General features: G+C 55.5%; 1 protein-coding gene across 2 annotated transcripts in view; it reads left to right on the top strand.

Annotated features, from left to right (window-relative positions):
* Positions 1 to 209: 209 nt before the first annotated feature.
* CMKLR1 (chemerin chemokine-like receptor 1) overlaps positions 210 to 15,237 on the top strand; it is a 38,479-nt gene continuing 23,451 nt past the window's right edge. The window contains exon 1 of one of the 2 annotated variants that reach the window (XM_081288312.1): positions 210 to 824. The gene's annotated coding sequence lies outside the window, so the exon portion shown is untranslated. The remainder of the gene's footprint in view (positions 825 to 15,237) is intronic. The other variant, XM_081288310.1, reaches the window with a different exon arrangement.

Raw genomic sequence — 15,237 nt, 5'->3', positions numbered from 1 at the left:
CCAGGGCCTGGCCTTGCCAGACGTGGCCCCCGGCTGATAGACTCCAGCTCACGACACCCAGGGGCGACTTGGGGGCGGGGCGTGGGCGGGGCTTGGGTGGCAGGTCCCAGGAGGAACCGGCGACTTCCAAAGTTCCTCCAGAGTTGGCTTCTCCCAGCGCCCCCTCCCAGGGTCCCCAGATTGTGCCGGCCACCAAGAGGGGCAGGAGCCGTTCCCAGGTGGGGGGACAGCACGCACCGAGGCCCAAGGCCTGAGTGGGGACAGAAGCAGCCCCGCAGCCGGTCCCTGGCAGGGCGCAGCCCCGGCCGCATCTGCTCCCGGTTTGCGCCCAGACGGTGGGCGGGGCTCCCAGCTGCGCCAGGGGCGGGTCGCCCGGGTCCTCGCTGCCACCCACGGCTCCCGCGGGCAGGGGCGGCCTCGGCGGCGGCCCCCACTCCGCAGCTGGCGACCCGCCCTCCCCTCGCAGCCCGCTTCCTGCCCCTCCTCCCTCTCCTCCCTCCAGCTGTTTCTCTGGCTGAGTCCTGGTCCCTGTCGCTGTCCCATTCAGGGCAGCAGCCCTGGCGAGCAGGCAGCTCGGGACGGAGCGGGGCTCCCGGGAAGCCTCGTGGGGGCGGCTGCGCTCTGGGGGACTCCACGGGGGTCGTCAAGGGACCGAGAGCCACTACCCGAGGAGCCCTGGGACCAGGAGGAGGAAGCCAGGGACACAAGTGTCCTGGACAGTCCCGGGGAAGACGGAGCCCTGAGAGAAGGTATCAGGCTGGCTTTTCGACGTCTTCCAGAGGGACCGGGGAGGGGACCGCGGAGACAGCAGCTCCGATCTTCTGGTAACTTAGTACTTGTCTACAGGCAAAGAGTTTTGAGGTCATTTTCAGATTTCAAAAGTAACGCCTGCTGTTTACCAACCGACGACAGCAGGGACACAGCGTCCTATAGGGATGGGGACCCCCATGCACGTGTGGCCGCGCAGAATCTCCCACCATCTGGGTGGGAAGCCTGCTGGGTCCTCAGCCACCGACCCTGAACTTCCGTGCAGATCATTTCTATCTTTGCCAACATTCATTTTGAGGGCTGCGTGGGAAGGGGCCCGGGAACTCACTGAGCGCTCTGCGGTAGATTTGTCATTATTTTGAAGGTGCCACGCTTTCCCCAGTGGGTCATCTTTTGTGTTTGTCGTGGGGACCCCTTTTCAGGGGTGCAACTGCATCCTGGTGGGTGGCCCCAGCTCACAGTCTCTATGGCATCGTATCTGGGTGCAGGGTTCTCACATCTCAGTTACCCACCCCTTGGTCCTGAGGACCTGAGACTCTTATCCAGATGCTTCGATGTGCATTTCTTATTAATGTTGATGGTTCGCCCTTCTTTGATTATCCTGTTCAATTCTGTTCCTGTTCTCCACCCCTGGGAACATGTGTTTCTTTTTATTGATATTTAGGAGTTCTTTGCATAGGAAGGGTAAGATCCCTGTGCCAGTGTGTTCTGTTGAAAATATTCCACACCCCCCTGGGCCTCATCCTTGTGCATTTTAAAGGGGAGGAGCCATGAAAAACGAGCTTTGGGCCAAATTACAAATAGACAACACATTTCAATGATCTATTAGCTGCTTTTGGATGGAAGTTGGATTGCTCGGCACTTTGTGGTTCGCAGAGGCCAGATCACAGGTCTGAGGTCACATGGTGAGGAAGCGGCCAAGGAGAGCCTGGCTTTCTTTTCTGTTAAGGAAAGCCCAACCTGCCTCCTTCTCAAGAGCAACCTTTTCTGTAGCTCTTGCTCTCTGGAAGGACAGACACCTCTACATGACTTCATGCTGAGCTGCATCTGGTGCAGGAAGGGGATGGCTTGGCATTTTCTTAAGAAGGAAGGTTTAACTTGAACTTTTGGGGCTCAGGTGGAAAGTCCAGTTGTCTTGCCTGTTGTCCTGGTAGCCTGGGAGCTCCTGGAGACCTTGAGTATCACTTTCTCTGGGTCCTCAGTCCCTTGTGCAAGAAGTAACTTGACCCATGCTAGGTTCATGGAAGAGCATTGATTGAATAAGGAGTAACCAGGTCTCGGTTTCACCATCTGAAAGATGGGGTTGGACTAAAGTCCCATCTCTGAGGTGTCTACTCACTGACATCTCTGTTTGCAAGCCACTTTATTAGGATGACTCTCTTGAGTCTGCACCATGGCTTTATAATAAAGGCAGCAGGAACACACCTGTTTTACAGAGCAGAAGACCAAGGTCCAGATGGGGGTTCTGAGCTCTGTCTCCTCAAGACACCATCAGGCACTGTGCTGCAGGGGTCAGTTTGAACTGGTTGGCCACCTGACAAATGAGTGACAGAAGCAAGTTATCCTTTACCTTGGTGCCTCAGTTCCCTCATCTATAAAATTGTGCTACGAATAATAGCTACCTTGTAGGATAATTATAAAGATTCAATGGGACCATACATGGACAGCACCCCGCAGCGGCTTGTCATGCAGTAAGGTAGGTAGTGTTAACAAATCTGTGCTGTTTTAGCTCACTCGGTTTGTGGTACTTATTGTTATAGCAGCCAACAAGAAACTAATACACTCGTTGCCTGAACTCTTACTTCATTTAACACCAGGATGTCATAGATTCTGAATCCTGTTCAAACAAATCCAGGTACTCATTATTCTTCTTGTCATCATTTTCATACTACCATGCTGTTTAGACCTGTAACATTCATCTGAGCCAAACAGAAATGAAGCTGGGTGCAGTGGTGTATGCCTGGAATCCCAGAGGCTCAGGAGGCTGAGGCAGGAGAACCATGAGTTCAAAGCCAGATTCAGCAACTTAGTGAGGCCCTAAGCAAGGGCAAGATCCTGTCTCTAAATGAATAAATAAATAAAAGGCTCTGTTCTTCGATGCCCTTGGGCTCAATATCCCTGGTACCAAAAATAAATAAATAATAAATAAATAAATAAGAAAAAAATATATACATTTTTTACAATAGATTATTAACATCTTTAAAATAGATGATTAGTTCATAGATTCTCGCTGACATGCAGGAAAACCAAAAGCCTATTTTGTTCTCTTTGGGCTTCTCTGTGCCTGTGCAGCCAATGCTGCCTCTGCAAGGCTATGAACTAGACTCAGAGCATCTTGCCCTGTGATCTCCAGACCACCTGGATAAGAATCATTGATGGTGTTTCTCAGAGTTTAGAGTTTGAGATCAGAATGTCAGAAGGTGAGGCACTGGTGTCTGCATTTGGACCAACTCCTGGGGAGATGGGAGCACCCTAAAACTTGAGAACCAGAGTACTTGAATATCTTTTTTTTTTTTGTCATTTTTCCAGGTTCCTGGATTCTTTGCTGGGCACAGGGGTTTCTTTTCCCTTTCTAAGCAAATACCCTTGTGTTTCTGTGAAGTCAAATGTTCTGTGTCAGCAATTGAGGCCAGGAGGCTTGGTGGAGAAGAAGTGAAACTTTGTCTTATGGCACCACAGAGAGTTGGATCATGTTAGCAAGCCCCCAGCGAGGGGAACTTTGAAATTATTTTAAGCCGCAGAAGCCTTTTTTCAAATGAAATTTGGCTGGGAGGTGCAACTTGAAAACAGATAAAAAAGGGGGTACAGTTTACTCTGGAACAAAAATGGAGCACGTCAGGCCGCAACTCACTCGACCCGCCTCTCATTTCTGAAGGACCTCCAAGAATCACTTAACTCTCTGGGGTGGGCTGAAAACTGGAAATCTACTTCCTTTACTTGATCCAAAGATCAAGCTTCTAGACTTTTATTAGACTTGCTGTGTGAACTAAGGCAAGGTATTCCTTGAATCTGGTCATAATCATTTAATCTATAAATAGGGAGGTTGTATTAGTTAAGGTGGTCTGCAGTAACAAATAGGCCCAGACACATAAATGGCATTAGCAAGACATGCTTATTATAAGTCAGGTGTTTCTGTTTTTACTCTTCTTTTTGTTTTCTTCACCCCTCCTACCCCACCCCACCTTTTGAGACAGGTTTTTTCCTATGTTGCCTCAAACTCCTGGGCTCCCTTGATCCTCCTGCCTTGCCGCCTGAGCAGTGGGGACTGCAGGTGCATAACACCGTGCCTGGCTGAGGGCAGGTGCTTCTGAATGGAGGGTGTTCCTCTTCCTCATGGTAATTCAGTGACCCATCTTGTGGCCCCCTCACCTCCTTGGACTGGCCGATAAGAGAGTGGCAGTAGCATGTCCACGTCCTAACACCTGGGCTGGGGTAGCAGACTCCCTTTTGCTCCTGGGAGAGCTAGGCTTGCGGCCAATCGAGTTGCAAAGGAGGCAATTCTCAGGCCCCTAATCATGAATTTCTCTAGAACGTGTCCAATGACTATTTTCTCTCCCTACTAGGGGGAAAAAAAATCAAACCAAAGATGACGATTTTAACGAGTGCTTTACATTTATGGAGTTGAAAGTTTTTATAGCCATCATTTGTTTCACTGATCTTGCGTGGAAAGGATTCAGGATCATCACTGCCTCTTTATGGATGAGGAAAACGAGGCTCAGAGAGGTAAAGGGACTTTGTCAAAGTCACACAGCTCTTAAATAAAAGAACTGGGATTTGAACTCAGAAAATCGTACTCCACCGGAACATTCACGTGCATAGATGTGTGTGTGCCTGTGGTCAGGGTAAAGATTTTCCAGGCTGGACTTCCCCAGGGCTGGGCACAAGGGCAGCCGAAGCTCAAGAACAGGCCGGAGTTCCTGATGGTAAGGCAGCTGGGTGGTTGTCCTGGCCTGGGGAAGTCCTGTGTGACAGTATTACAGCCTCTGGCCACGAGAAACAAGAAAGGGTGGTGGTGGGGGGCAGGTTGGGGTCCTGGGCTCGGCTGGGGCTCGGCTGGGCTGGGCCCACCATGGGTGTCTGGGAGCGTTTCCTGTGTGGACAGCCCACAGCAGGATGAGGGCTTTAGTGACATAGGAAACTCGGTGACTCAGCCCTGCTTCCTGACCCTTGGCCCTTGATGGAGAAGCTTGCAACAGACTTTTCCTCATTCACTCAACAAACACTAATGCCTGCTGTGCGTCGGGCCCCTCTTGGCCAACCCCATGAAGAAAGGTGGGGTTCGTGCCCTTGTGGACCTTGAGCAGTTATATTTGTTCCCATTTAGAAATGAGGGAAGTGAGGCTCTGATTAGGGGAGTGACAGTCCCAGGTCTCTTGGTGGGATGAAGATCTGCATCTTGTTTCCCCCTCCAGGGCTCTTTCTAGATCCACGGCGGAGAGGGGGGCACTGGGCCCGGTCTGGGATGCAGAGAAAGGGCCTGGTAATGGTTGGCAGCTACTTTGTGATGCTTCTGGGCTCAGGTTTGAGGCAGTGTCAGGAAATCAGTTGATTCATTTATCTTTGGTGTCTGCATTTTTTTTTTTTTTTTTTGAGTAATGGACGTGAGCATTCTTGAGAAAGTGTAGAATTTCTTGCACTGCTGGACGGAACCAAGGGGCAGTCATTTTACCCGGTCCCAGAACTGTCATAGACTCTGGGGCCCACTCTAGAATGCAGCCCCCTGACTTCCTGACACCCTGGGCTTCCTCCCCCAGGTTGTGGAGGGATGGAGTGATCTAACGCTCACAGAGCCCTGGGCGCACCACAGCGGCTCCAAGAAAGCATTTCATTATCATCCTTCTCAGGAAAGTGAGAAAGTTGTCTTTGCCAGTCTGGGTTGGGGGCATCTGGTGCTTTGCAACTTTGGGTCCCCAGGCTGGAGCAGGTCCTTGGGGCCCTGGGGGCGGGGCACCGTGGACCTGGCTTTCCTGAGCCTCACACATACTCTGGCATTGATGGAAGCCCCAGAAGTTGAGTCAGCAGGCGCCAGCTGCCATTCAGGCAGGGGGGGAGGGGTGGAATCAGTTCTGCTTTCTCAGGACCTGACTTGGGTTCTGTGATCCTGTCCTGAGGCACGTGACCTCCTGCTGAGGGCAGCACTCGTGCAAGGAGGTGGGTGGGTGGAGAGCGAGGCTCAAGAAACAACTAGCACTGGGGATGTGGCTCAAGTGGTAGCGCGCTCGCCTAGCTTGCATGCGGCCCGGGTTCGATCCTCAGCACCACATACCAACAAAGATGTTGTGTCCGCCGAAAAACTAAAAAATAAATATTAAAAAAATTAAAAAAAAAAAAAAAAAGAAACAACTAGCACAAGTGACCCTCCACCTTGGAAATCAGGGATGAGAGATAGGGAGCTGACGGGCGGGGGTGAGCATGGGGGAGGGCAGGCCCTGCACCGGGCACACCTGGGCACCGGCCCTGCATGTGCATGCTCCGTGAATGCAGACATCTTTGCTGGGCTTGGGGAGGGGGTGCCTTCCTCTGCCTGTCCGTCAGGGGTACCTCCTACTGTGATCTGCACCCATGTGCCTTATGGACTTGGGCTCTGAGAGCTGAGCTGGCCATTCTCTCCCTCGGTTCCACAGAGCGCTGACCATCAGAATGGACACGGGTGTGAACACCCAGAGAGGCTGGGCCGGCCTCCCGTATGGTGGTCAGGCCTGACCTTGGCCCCAGCCTTGGGCGTCAGTCATTGAGACGATTTACCCGCTGAGCTCCCGGCGGCACAGGGTGGGCTCTTGGCTGTGAAATGCTACTAAGTGCTTCCCAAGGGGGTCGATAAGGAGAAGGACTGAGCCAGACTCCAGCACCTGGCGGCTGCTCGGGTGGGGCTCGGGGTGACCCCATGAGCCCCTGGCCATTCAGTCTTCCAGGGCGGGCGCTGTGCCGGGCGTGGGGATTTCTGTACACGAGGACCCTCCCTTTGGCTTCTGCCTCATGTCAGGAGCCGAGCTCCCTGGGGGCTCCTGGTGGAGCATGGGTGGCCACCTAGTGGCAGGTACCAGCTGCCTGCCAGGCTGTGCTCAACTGGGAGACTTCTTGGGCTCTGAGTTAGCTGTGTTCCCTCAGCTGCAAGAGCCGTTGTGACCTCAGGGTGGCTCAGTTCGCCCCATTTCCGCCCCTTTCCAAACATCTGTTTCTGCTTCTGGTGCTGCTCCTGATGGCCCCATGTCCCTCCCAGTCCCCTGTTTAAACGCCTCAGGAGGGAGCACCTTCCTGGTGCAGATGGTGCTGCGGGCCCCCCCACAGGTCCCTGACGGGGTCCGCTTTGCTCTCTGACAGTGGATTGGATCCCTCTCAATCTGGAACCTTCCTTTCCAGCAGGTCCCAGAAGAATCTTGAATGGACGTTGAAGTGAACGGTGTTGACCTGGCAGGATCCAGTCCAGGGATGCAGGTCCCCCCCCCCCGCCCCACCCTCCCCGTCTCTCTGGTGGGAACTGCCGTCACCTTTCTACCTGGGTGCTCAGGCTCTGCCAAATCTGCAGCCACCTGACCTCTTGAGATTCAGGCTTGGGACTAGCTGGGTATCGCTTCTGCCACTTCCTGTCCATTCTGGAAAGTGACCAGGCCAGTCTAGAACCAGGGGAGGAGCAGCAAAGTCCCCCTCTTCATGGTAGGAAGGACAGGTGTGTTTTGGGAGATGTCACAGTCTGTCCTTAAAGATAATATACCAACTGGGGGTGACAATGATCGCCTGAGATAAGTGTGGCCACCCCTGAACTAGTGCACACTCCCGTTTCTCAGCTGAGCCTCAGAAAGGGAGTGTGAGACCGTGTAGAGAAGAGAGTCTCCATTGACATCGTTCATTTATTGAGCACCGACTATCTGCCACGAGCGTGGGATACCGGGAGGAATGAACCCTGTCCCCGAGAGTCCCCAGTTGAGTGGGAGATGGCGTGTAGGCACACGGAGGGTGTCCTGTCTGCTCAGAAGTTTGGCCTGCAGGTCAGGGAGTCGGGGGACGGTGCTCACGGGTCCTGACTGACCCTGACCATTCCACTCATTCAGTAGGGAACACGCACACAGGGCCATTGTGACTGAGGGCTGATTGTTGTCTGCACTAACTGAGGCCCCTTTAGCTTGCCAAGGGCTACAGGGACAGACAGGAGGAGCTTTCGGGGATCGGAGCTGGGTTAAGGGGGTGTCTGGAGGAAAGTTGGCCGGAAATAAGAGATTTCAGGCTGAGAGAGCAGCGAGCAGGGAGAGGTGGGGGGGCACCACAGCGTGGGGTGTCCTGTGGGCAGGGCGGGAGGCCAGGGCTGACAGGAGGGAGCAGGGGCTCCGCAGGGTCTGGGAGCTCCCAGCGGCTTCGGGGAGGGCTGGAGCTCCTGGTTTTCCTGGAGGGCACCCTGGCCCTCCCGGACTCAGTGCTGAACTCCAACATGGGGGCCATGGAAGATTCCAGACGACCCCAAGCTAATTGAGTTTGCAGTTGCGAGTCAACAGAGGGCGTGTGGCTCTGTGGCTTGTCTCCCAGGTTGTCTGGCCCCCGAGGCCAGCTGGGGGTGGGGGGGACAGTGGTTCTCCTGTCTGGGGGATGGCGGGTCCTCTGTCCTGCCGCTCTAAGGACTTGCTGACAGACATGGGCACCGAGGCTGGGAGGGAACATGGCCTTTGCTTTGGGCTTCACGGGAGCTGGGTCAGGATGGCCTCTCTGGTGGGCCCCGGGGCATCTGTGGAGTCTGGACGGGCCAGAGGAGGCTGGCCTCCAGCCTCGGTACCCAGGCCAAGCCTCGCTGACATTAGAGGCTCCTGCGGCCTCCAGGCCGTGGGGGGTTTGGGGCAGCGACGCAGGGACAGGTCCTCAGGGAGCCGAGTGGTTTCCAGTCTGTTGTAGAACAACCCGGCTCACCAGGGGCCTCTTGGGCTGCCCGGGGTCAGGGTCATGAAGAATCCAGGGCTCCTCTGCAGGGGCACGGCCGACGCAGCAGCCCTGGGCTGGCTGACCCCTGGCCCCGCTCCCGCCCTGTCTGGGCTGACCTTGGGAAAGCTGCCCCACGGCCAAGGAGCCACCAGGAAAGGACCTTCCTCCCAGGGACGTCGTGGGGCTCAGAGGAGGGCCTGCTGAGCCGGAGTTGGGGTTCCCAAATAAAGCACGGCCTCCGTGGGAGGGGCTGGCCTGACCGGGCCCCCAGGACTCTTGAGCCACCGCAGGTGAAGAAGGGCCAGCTGTGGACAAGGCCCATGTCTTCGATTTGTCCCACGTGCCTGCCCTCCTCTTCCTGCCTTGGCCACGGTCCATGGCAGGGATCAGGGAGACGATGAGTCACCGCCTTGCATTTCCTGGGGCCCGGGGCCTGTCTGGCCTAAAGGGGCCTCTCCTTGACGGTCCCCTCTCCTCCGGTGACACACCAAGGGTGTAAAGGAAATCAGAAGCAGGACTCTGTGGTCTGATGGGCAGGCGGGGCCCTGCGCCTCCTCCCGTCCCCCGGGGCTGGCCGTCCTCTGCGCTCCCCGTCACTCCACACTCCGGCCCTGCCCGAGCTCTGGCAGGTCACATGTCCCAGGGGCCTGGAGGCCAGAGGTGCTGGGGCTCTGCTTGCCAGAGCCCTTGCGTTGTTTCATCTTCCTGAAGGGACAGGTAGATGTCACCAGCTGTGTCCAGGTGGGGTTCCTGCCCAGCGCCACTTCCTGCTGCCAAGGTTGTCTCTGGGCCATCACCCTCGGGCCGATGGCCACAGACTGTTTATGAAAGGGACACTACCCTCCCCCATGGAAGCGTGTGAAGGAGGGGACAGCCCTGAGGGAAGGGCAGGGAAATGAGGGCCAGAGGGGACGCCCTTCATGCTCCAACTTGTGACATCTTTATCAGTGAGATAATGACTTGAGCTTTTTTCCTGTTTGGTGGGGCTCCTGGGGATTTGCAGTTGGACAAACCTGGGTTCGAATCCCGAGTCCCTGCATTTCCAGCTGGGTGATCTTGGATCTTCGAAGGTGTCTCTGAGCCTCAGTTTCCTTGCTTATAAATTCAAAGTGGTGGCAGAATGTAATGAGGATAAAATGAAACCATCCACGCACACACACACACACACACACACACACACAGAAAAGATAGGCAAGCCGGGCACGGTGGCACACGCCTGTCATCCCAGTGGCTCGGGAGGTGGAGGCAGGAGGATCATAAGTTCAAAGCCAGCCTCAGCCATAGTGAGGCCCTAAGCAACTCAGTGAGACCCTGTCTCTAAATAAAATACAAAATAGGGTGGGGGATGGGGCTCAGAGGTTAAGCGCCCCTGGCTTCAATCCTTGGTACCCAAAGAATAAAAAATTAGAAATCAACACCACCGCAGTGGGCCCGCACCTAGCAGCTCCGTTAACCAGGGAGCCTGCCCAAGAACCGGGGGCTTAAAACAATGTGGCCTCAGGTGGGGCCCCCAGGATGAGGCCTCCAGATGAGGAGCCTGGGCCCTGTCACTCTAGGCTGACACTCAGGGTCCGGCCCTCCCTCTCTTCCTTGCCTGGGCTTTGGAAGGAAGCAGGTACAGGGAGAGGCTGGGGCGCCAGCCGGGTGGTGTGGCAGTGACGTGGGGATTCCTTGATGTCCTAGTGAGACGGCCTCGGTTTCCTCACCTGTAAATTGGAGGTGAGACTGAAATGCTTTCCCGTCACAGGGGAGGGTGGGGGGCTGCAGGGGTGAATTTTTCTTTCTCTTTTCTTGGGGAGTGGGGATTGCCACAGCCAGATATTTAAAGGAAAGAAGTTTGAACTGGGGGGGCCAGGAATTGGGCTGATAACAGCTGGGACCCTGGCCGTTTGCCATGCGCCTGCTCGGCTCAACACAGGGACACTTTACCAGCCCTTTTTATGTTTTATTTAGAGTCAGGGTCTTGCTAAGTTGCTTAGGGGCTCACTAAGTTGCTGAGGCTGGCCTCAAACTTGCGATCCTCCTGCCTCAGCTTCTCGAGTCGCTGGGACTTCGGGCATGCGCCCCTGTGCTGGCTTGTCTCTGTCTTTTGAGAGGCGAGTTCCCAGAAACCAGGGCTGTATTCTGCGTCCTCTTAAGTGATCAGGACAGGGTGGTGGTAATGTATAAGGAGCCCTGGCCCAAGGCAGATCCTTGGGACACGTTCTGATGTCTCTCCTCTCGGGTGCCAGGTAGAAATCCTGGGACATCTCCAGACCCTTGAGTTCCTGAGGGGGCTCTGGAGGTCCTGGGGAGTCTCCCGGCCGGCATGGAGAGCATGGCCCGGTGCGGGTCAGCAGGGGCGGCCTGGCCTGGCCTGTCCCTGTGCTCCCGCCCCGTGACCCCTCTGTCGCTCCTGGCCCTTCCTCCTCCTTTTCCTCTTCTCTCTTTATTGAGTACAGGCTGCAGCCTTCCAGAGGCTGAGCCCCGCAGTTGGGCCAAACCCTGCCTGTCCCCAGCGGAAGGGTCCTGGAGTGTCCTGTGACAGCTGGGCTCGGCCTCAGCTCTGGAAGGGGACCTGTCTCGTGCCCCTGCAGCTCCCCGACCGCACCTGTCACATCAAGGCTGCTGGTGACACTTGCTCATTGAGGGACTGGACCAATGGGCCCCTCCAGCAGAGGGACGCCCCCTCCCCCTGCAGGGAGCAGGAGCTGGGCATCCTCAGGAGCCCTGTTTACCTCTGGGAAACCAAAAGGAGAGCTGAGATGATGCTGAGATCCTGCACTTTGTTTTTAAAGCATATACAATATTTCGAGGACATACACTTGGTTTGTTTTATTGAAAAGCCTGGGAATTTTGCATCCAGCACCATAAACGCCCTGTGCATCTGAGCTAAAGTACTGTGGCCCTTTGAGTCAGTTCCTGGAAGGGTGCCTTCTCTGTCCCTGGCCTCCTGTCTGGGTGGCTCATTTGGAGAAAACTTGGGGTGGGGAATTCATGGACTACCAGGTCTGAGGGAGGGGCTCTTTTTTTCCCTTTGTCTCTGCATTTTGTATTCAAGGAAAGGCACAGAGAGGTGGAGGAACTTGCCAAAGGTCACCCAGCTGACCAGCAGCTGAGCCAGAGTTTGACCCCCAGGGGCTTTAACCATAATCCTCCTCGGGAAGTTGCTGTTTGACTAAGTCCATCTGTCCCGTTGTGTCTGCAGCTGGGCAGCTAGGACAGGTTTCCTGCACAGCTAAGATGGCCTTCCTCCCACAACCTGGGAGCCTCCTGGGGGAAAAGAATGAGTAAAAGAGGATTCTAAGAAGCTCTGTGGTGGGCTCTGATCTGGGTCCTCTGTGTGGTTTTAGGTGTGTGAGGGCAAAACTCTCAAGTTTTGGGCACCCCCGTGTCCCCCGATTTGGACTCGCCTAGTTCTGCTTTCAAGGGGGGAGGGCTCGGAGTCAGTTTTCTGTTACTAATAATACCACCCCACCGTCTGGGTCAGTTGTAGAGAAAAGAGGTTTGTCTTGGCTCATAGTTCGGGCCCAAGGTCAGGGGGCCGCATCTGTTTGCTTTCTTGCTGGCAGAGTCCCCAGGCGGGGCAGGCATCACATGGCAAGGGACAGGGAGGGTGCTACGCTCACCTCCAGGCCTAGACACTCCCGAGACAACCCGCTAAGTCGCTGCCCTGCCCGGTGACTGGCGGATGGATCCCTGGGAGGGCAAAACCCCAGCCCCCTTCAGACACCCCATCTTCCCAGCTCCTCGTGAGGAACGAACTTCAACTAGAGTTGAGGAAGAAAAGCCCCATTTCCAAACCACGGCAGGGAGGGAGGGAGGGAGCCAACCCGAGATGTGGCCTCAGGTGGAGGCTGGCCTCAGCCTGGCCCCTGGAGCCCTGGAACCGGAGGGATGGTGCCCCAGGTTAGTCAGGGACAGGCAGCTCCTGCTTGGCAGAGGGCGATTCTCAGCAAAGAGGACGGCGATGACATGTTTGCTTCTAATGTCCCCTGGGGCTGGCGGATGGGCAGCTCTGCTGGGGCTTTTGGCTTCTGGACTGTTTCTGTTTCTGTGGATGCGATTGCGTGGGAGCTTCTGGTCCAGCTTCCACTCCCTTACAGAATGCATGAAGGAGCAGGGTGTGGGCGGAGCTAGAGGGGTGGGGCTAGAATATGTGGGTGGAGCTAGAGGGTGGAGCTAGATGTGTGGGTGGAGCTACAGAGGTGGAGCTAGAGGATGTGGGTGGAGCCAGAAAGTTGGAGCTAGATGATGTGGGTGGAGCTAGAGGGTGTGGGTGGAACTAGATGATATGGGTGGAGCTAGATGGTGTGGGTGGAGCTACAGGGGTGGGGCTAGAATATGTGGGTGGAGCTAGAAGGTGGAGCTAGAAGATGTGGGTGGAGCTACAGAGGTGGAGCTAGAGGATATGGGTGGAGCCAGAAAGTTGGAGCTAGATGATGTGGGTGGAGCTAGAGGGTGTGGGTGGAGCTAGAGGGTGTGGGTGGAACTAGATGATGTGGGTGGAGCTAGATGGTGTGGGTGGAGCTAGAACATGTGGGTGGAGCTAGAGAGGTGGAGCTAGAGGATGTGGGTGGAGCTAAAGGGTGTGACGGAGCTAGAGGATGTGGGCGTTGCCAGCAGGTCACTTGTACATCTCCTGGGCACGGGGGAGGGAGGCCAGGGTGCCTCCCCTTTAGGATTTCGAGAGGTTCTTGGTGAACCTCCACCTCTGCCCCGTGCGCTGCCTGGCTTTTCACCATCAGAATGTCCCATCCCAGTTCCGCTCAGGAGAGCCTTTTCCAGCCATATGATGGGATCCTGCAGAGCTTCTGGGCTCGGCTGTGACCTCAGCCTGACAACCACCTGCCAATCAGGTGTCCGTTCTTTGAAGTGGCCTTCGCGGACTCAGAGCTGGAGTCAATGCCATGCCCACGTGTCGCCCACGTGTCCCCCACGTGTCCCCCAGCACCCTGGGATCCCTCTCTCCTGATTATCCCTCCTCTGCCTTCCCACCTGGCTCCCGGGGTCATGGGAGTGGATCTGTATTTTTGTGTTCCTGGCTCCTGTGTCGGGACCTGGTAGGTAATACGTGCTCAGTAAGGTTATTAACTATGGATGAGAACCATGTAATCACATTCCTCCAAAATACATGTCAGCGAGAAAGCTCCGAGATGGGGGTTTGAAAAACTCAAGCTCCTTCACAACTGTACCGCTTGTGCAACTGGATAAGATTCATTATCACACTCAGAATAATAATAATAATAAATAATAGTAATAATACTAATGAACTTACCAAGGCTTTATCACGGGTCCTGTGCTCTGCTCTTCCAGTTTACCTCTCTCCTGTATTATATCCATGAAGTACGTACTATTACTGCTTCGTTTGATAGGGAAACAGAGACATAGAAATCAAGCAACCCAGAAGTCTCACAGGTATGGTGTCGCAGAACTGGCACTTGAACTTGGGTGGTCTGGCTTCAGAGCCTGCCCCCTTTACCATCACTCATTGAACAAGGCTTTGGGTTCAAGTCTTGGCGTCTCTGTTTTTAAGCTGTGTGACTCTGGGAAAGTTGCTTGATGCCTCTGTGCTTCAGTTTCTTCACCTGGGAGATGGGGGTGGTTGGGAGGAGAAGTGAGGGCTGGGAGGACCCCAAGGGTTCACAGGGATGGTTTCCGGGTCTCAGCAAGGCAGCGGTTTCAAGGGGTCCCTGAAGTCAGCACCAGCAGGGACGTCACAGGTCAGCGCTGTTGGTAGAAGGTCAAAGAGACCAGGAGGAGGGAGACAAAGGCTCCTCTGTCAGCCACTTGGCCCCGAAGGGAGGCTGGCCAGGAGGACCACGAGTACCACGAAGAAGGTGGACGGGATGGGACTCCTGCCCAGGAGTGGGTGGGGACCCTTCCGCCTGCCGGGACATGTTCTTCTAGTGCCCCGGGTGGAAAATTCCCTTGGATTTTTTCCCGAGGGGCCAGGAAGGTTGGGGCCAAGTCTGCGGAAGGGTCGGCTTTCTCCGGTGCCCGGGGAATGCCATCGCTGTTTCGGTTTAGGACTAAATAAAGGCAGAGGTGGTTCTTAGCTGGTGGCTGCTTGGGTGGCTTACACTTGTCTGCCAAGCCACCCCCAGAACTGGCTCCCCCAGGGCTCGGGCGCCAGCTCTGGGACTGGGGACCACACTGACACCTGCCTGCTGGCCTGTCACATGTTCTCTGTCACACGCTCCGTCCTCTAGCCTGGCTGACCTCCTCTCTGGGAACCTAGAGAGTCCAGCTCCACCCTGCGGTCGAGGAGGGGCCTCAGGCGCACGTCACCCTCCTGTGGCCATCCGCTGTGTGGATGATCCCTGGTCCCACAGCACCCCGGGCATGGCTGTGGTCTCCCTTGGTAAATGTGGACACTGAGGGTCAGGATCGGGAACAGCTCCCACAGCTGGGTGAGAACCACGGATTCCTGATTCCCGCGAGACCTTGACTGCAGGCGTGGCCCAGCTCAGGGATCCACAGTGTAGGCCCTGGAGAAGGTTCTGGATGGTTTAATACAGTGTTCATCCAACACAGGGGTGAAGCCCCTTTGGCTCATTGTAAAGGATGAGGGCACTGGAGATC

This window comes from Spermophilus citellus, assembly GCF_964194105.1.
Source record: "Spermophilus citellus genome assembly, chromosome: 3".
NCBI classification, from domain to species: domain Eukaryota; kingdom Metazoa; phylum Chordata; class Mammalia; order Rodentia; family Sciuridae; genus Spermophilus; species Spermophilus citellus.
This window is presented reverse-complemented; position numbering and strand designations above follow the sequence as displayed.